This window comes from Gavialis gangeticus, unplaced genomic scaffold (assembly GCF_001723915.1).
Source record: "Gavialis gangeticus isolate Ggan-Ray unplaced genomic scaffold, GavGan_comp1, whole genome shotgun sequence".
NCBI lineage: Eukaryota > Metazoa > Chordata > Crocodylia > Gavialidae > Gavialis > Gavialis gangeticus.
In genome coordinates, this window is record NW_017729031.1 from 58,619,443 (window position 1) to 58,624,726 (window position 5,284).

Here is a 5,284-nt window from a genome sequence, read left to right on the forward strand (position 1 = left end):
CCCCGGGCGGGAGCTGCGCTGGGGAAGGCCGGGGGAGCGCTGGCCAGCGGGGCTCGAGGCTCAGCCCCGAGGTGCAGCATAGCGGTGCCCTCTGGCGCTGGGTGCCCGGCTTCCAAGCAGCACCCCCGTCCCCGGAGCCCGGACGAGTCTGGCAAGGCCCGGTGCAAGGCCCGCCGCGCTGCTGGGACGCGGGCAAAGCCGGCGGCCCCGCGCCCCTCCGAGGCCCGTGCCTGGGCCCGTGGGTGATTCGCTGCAGGGGAACAGGGCCCAGCAGCTTCCCTTGGCTCTGTTTTCCGGGCAGGCACCACTGATTGTCCTGGAGGCTGCGAGCAAGGGGCTGAGAGCGGGGCTAGTAACACAGGCTAGAGCAAAATGAAATAACACAAAATAGCATGCAAGCAAGTAAAGGAGAAGAGAGTAACATCAAATAAGATTAAATACAATAAGGTGGAATAAAATCTATCATATAATTAATATCATCATAATGAGAAACTCCCGCGAAATTGAAGCGCTTTTGGCCTCTGCTCTCCCTCGAGGAGCTTCTGAGACCTCAAGGGACTCTCTCAGTCCTGATGCTCCAGCCTTCCCCATCAGCCCTGTTTAACTGCGCTGGAGTAGAGAAGGGAGGGCGGGTGAAGGGAAGGAGGCAGCCACTGAGCCATCTACCTCTGCATTAGAGCGAGAGCCAGAGCCTCGCAGAGCATCCTGTGCCGCTGCAGACTGCAGGGGAAGGGACCAGGCTCAGGGACCTGGAGTTCAGCAGTGGGCGCCAAAGGAAATCGGGCTGTGCCTTTAGTATGAAGGGGAATAACACCCCCCACCATTCCCCCCCAACAAATTCCCCCCCAACAGAACAGGGAACCTAAATTGCACGGGTGACGGGAGAGCAGGGCCATTTAAATGACAAACAGGGGAGAGGGCTCCCCGGGATCCGACGTGCCCCGCCTGCGAGCTTCCCCCGACCCGCTGTTGTGCTTTTTACATTTGTCCATGCCTCCCTGGTCGGGCAGGGCAGGGCCGGCCCGGGCTGCACCCCGCGGTCCCGTCGCACTGGAAACCTCCCAGGCCAGAAAAAACTGGAGGAGAATTTAGAAAAAAAAAGAAAAAGAAAAGCAGGCGAGCGAGAGCGAAGAGGCGAGAGAAAAATGGCGCGGGGCCGCAGTCTGTGCAGAATCCGCAAGGAATTGCAGTAAATTCCTTTTTGTTTGAAGAAAATTTACAACTCGGTAATAGACCTTTTTATGACCTATTTGGGCTCGTCATTGGCTGCTGCTGGTCATGTGCAAGCAGTGATGGCTTTCATGGCCTTTTTCCTGATTTCCCTGGCGAATTTCCCCCTGCATTCCGCCTTCAGAGAGCCTCAACCCCTCTTTTTCTAACCTTTGTCTCCGATGAGGTGTATTACAGTGGCTATGATGTTTGTGTACCGACCCCTCTTAGCGCAGGGCTCCTCCAACCCTCGCCCGCTCCCCGCCGCCGCTACCTTGCCAGTCTGCCGCCCTGGCGGAGCCCCCTCGCCCCGCGGCTCCCCGCCGCCTGCCAGCACGGGCTCCCGGCGCCAGGTCCACCGGCGGAGCCCTCCCTCCTTCTACCTGTTAGCCCGCCGCCTCCGGCTTTTAGCTCCTACTTTCTGCCGCTCGGATTGTGCTACCAAGCCGCCTAATGGATTACAGCGATCCTGCCCGGCTCCTCTGCCTTCCGCCAGCGCAGCCAGCGGGTAAGGACTCCAGCTCTCTCGGGCTGATTGCAGGGCTGCCCAGACCCCCGACGCCACCAAATGACTCGAGAAGTCATAAAAGAAAGTGCTCGGGACAGCACAAAATGTCCCTCGCCTTCCCGAAGGCACCGAAGGGTCCCCGAGCCGACCTGGCATGAATGCGCCCACTTACTGCCCACTGAGCTTTACCACCTGCCAGAGAGGGAGGCATTTCCTAATCCTTTGTGCCCCTGGCCAGCCGGACATGTTGGGTTATATTTGATCTGCTTTCATGGCTTTTTATTTTTATCTCGGAGAAGCAAGGCTAGGAAGGTGTGAAAAAGGCGATGGGAATGCCCGGACTTGGGGTACAGGAAGTTTAGCGGGAAGAAGGGTGTAACCCTCGGGAAGGCAGAGAACAGACATTTTAGGCTGTGTTTAATCAGGCTAACGAGATTTTGACAGATTGTGAAATACTCTAAAGAATCTGTGGTTTGCTCCGGATTCTGGAATTGCATTGGGTAACTTTAAAGATTAACAGGTGTTTTCTGAGAGTAATTTTGGTCGCTAATAATTTGCAAAATCGAATGCGACGCGGGCGCGTTCAGCGTTGAGCCTGGGTGAATAATGCCACCAATTCTCAATTATTTGGAGGTATGCCGTTAGCAAATCAGAATGATTTTAACACTACATCAAATACCATTTTTAACAGCAGCTCTTCTCCCTGTGCTTTTAATTATAACAAACCATAAAAGGGTGTATGATCGCACTGGTTCCTACAATTTAGCATTATTCATCTCAAGGCTGATGATGCAATTTTAGCATAATGAAAATATGGCGAGGTTCTTGGGTTTAATGAATGCTTCAGACGTTAACTACGCCTTGCAGTAATTGTGCATAATATGTTTAACTTTCCAGAAAAATCGTGAGCCCTTTTTTGCTAATTCTGTTCTAGCTAGATGTTGCTGCTATTGAGATTTTGCATACCAGAGATGATTACAGTCATATGAGGAATACAAGTAAACACTCTCCTTATGCCACTCTCCTTATGCCTCATTCCACAACTGGTAATACATTGTATACAGTGCAGCAGTTCTGCCCCATACGATTGATAATGCTATGATTATATACACATAAATTCATGATAAAAGTATTTTAAGATATAGATTAATTTAGAATTATATAATCATAATCGCCTGAATTATGTATACCTGTATAATCTACACGTAACATTATTTTGAAACAAATATTTTAAAATAATTTGAGAATTTCTTACCCATAGTGGTAGAACTGCAGTATTGTATTTAATGTTTACAGGTCTGAACAGACGTCGTGCCCATTATACTATATGTGTACAATTATACACTCGCAATTCACACAGTCATCACTTAGGTCAGGAACAGTCTTTCATTACACTGTAAAATATAATGGATTATGATACAGTACTCAAAGCTGACTGTGAAAACATAAAGGTTTGAATTGTGTCCGAGAATTACATTTTGAAAGGTGAAGAGGCAAAAAGCCTCCATGCTGTACTGTGCATTTCCCAGTGGGTCTCTTGCATTGTATTTTTTCTACAACGAGTAATGCAAGGCTTTTATTCTTCCGAGTGTTTGTACATATTGTTTTAACATCAGAATGACATTTACTTATTTTAAAGGGAAAAATAACGCTTAGTTTGTAATAATTTACAATAGTGATTGGAACATTCTGCATTACCTTTTTTTCTCCCTGAGAATTTCTCTTTGCGGGCACCGTTGTCAATCTATGTTATTAACAGTTTCTCCAGCAAAACTTTGCAAAAATCCTACTTTTTTTTTAAATGATGAGAAACCCAGGGATAATCTGAAAGGAAAACCAGGATTTTATAACAAGCTTTACAAGCAATATTTAGAGATATATACCTAGTAGCATGTATGACTCCAATGAAAGGTTTCTTTGGTACTTTATGGCTTTTCCTCAAAAGTGCAGCATTGGGGTCTCTTTCTCACCGTAAGTATTTCTATAATTAAAGTACACACATATAGGAATGTGTGTTTACGCTGCTAACACTTAAGAGCTAAGATGTGTGCCTGCCTGCGCTGGGCGTGCTTTAATTATTTAAGTTAGTGTTTATATGGGACGTTCTCGCACCTGCGTCATGTTTGGATTTATTTAACAGCACTTCATAATCAAATAACCAATTTCAGCTTTGAAAGGAAACAGGAGATTCACGATGCATAGTTTAATGATGTACAACTAAAATGATCCTAATCAGAGAAATGGCAACCAGGGGTAATACCCAGCCCACACTAACTCTCGCTTAACATGTAAAAATAAGGCTCCAGCTCAAGCGTAGCGACTCTAGCACTTTTTCTCGGGATGCACAGACGACTGTGCTGATTAGGACTCGGTAGGTACAAGCTAGGGAAGGGTGCTCCTGCGGGCATGTGATACCACTAGAGAGGATAAAATAAATACCAGATCCTTCTCCCCCTCCCCCACTCGGAGCCCAAAGATTTGTTTATTTTCTAATAATGTTTTCCTCCAAGAAATCTATTTCTTGCGGACTGCTTTATGAGCTCTCGGGGCAGAAAAAGTCAGAACAAAGACAGTATTTCACTCCTTGGTTGGCAGGCAGCTGTTAAAGGTATTTACTGCTCTACTGCAGTGCGGCAGTGAATGCTGCTGGCAGGGCTGGAGGAAAAAAACAGGAAGTTAAAGGAAAAGATGAGACACCATAAACGCGGCAGTGAAGCAGCTGGGCACGGCTGAGCATCACAAACACTGACCTGGACAAGAGACCATCAAAAAAGAAAAAACGCCCCCCCCCCCAAAAAAAACAACCAAAAAACCAACAACCCCAACTGGAGTATTGGGCTCGCTTGCTGCGAACTGGGAAAGACCTTAAATGTGTAATCTCAAAGCGGGTGCCAAGAAAAGCACCTGGAGTTCCCGCCCCGCCTCGGAAAGTCATGCCCCGTGGCAGTGGGTTATGCCAGGCAGAGCCCCACGGCTTAGAGCAGCTCCCGTAGAGAAGAGGGCTGGAGTCCGTGGAGCTCGCGGGCGAGGCCGCTTCTGCGCGGAGCAGGAGCAGGAGCCGTGCACTTGTGTGCCCGCCTGCGTGGGGAAGCGCGCAGCTGCTCCCGCCGCGGGGGCACGCGCGGGGGTGCGGGGCAGGCACATTCAATAGCCCCGTCCGACCTGGAAAGGCCCGGATTCCTCGGGGCAAGAGGGATGCCGATTGGTGTCCGCTGTTGCCCAACGCCCCGGGTGAGAGCGGCCCTGCGGCAGTGCTGGCCCTGGCGGCGGTGGGGCGCTGTCCCCTGCCCGGCTGCCTGCCCCCGCGGCAAAGATGGGGGCTCTTGCTAAGCCTCGGCTCCTTTTACAGTGCCCGGTTTCCTGCCGACGGCTCTGCGGGGCTGATGGAGGAGGAAGGAGGGCGAACCCGGAGGGGCTCAGTCCGGCCCCAGGTGCCAAATCTGCCAGGTGAGGCGCGGGCGCTTTGCTCCCTCCTGCCCCACAGGCCGTCGGCGTCGGGCCCAGCCCGCTGCGCGGGTCCTGTCCCGGGCGCGCTCCCGGCTGGCGTGGGGCGTGGGGCGCGAGGGG

General features: G+C 50.8%; 1 protein-coding gene across 2 annotated transcripts in view; it reads left to right on the forward strand.

Moving 5' to 3' along the window:
• Positions 1–759: 759 nt before the first annotated feature.
• The window catches only part of HOXD3 (homeobox D3), a 40,570-nt gene continuing 36,045 nt past the window's right edge, over positions 760–5,284 (forward strand). The window contains exon 1 of one of the 2 annotated variants that reach the window (XM_019522974.1): positions 760–1,717. The gene's annotated coding sequence lies outside the window, so the exon portion shown is untranslated. The remainder of the gene's footprint in view (positions 1,718–5,284) is intronic. The other variant, XM_019522973.1, reaches the window with a different exon arrangement.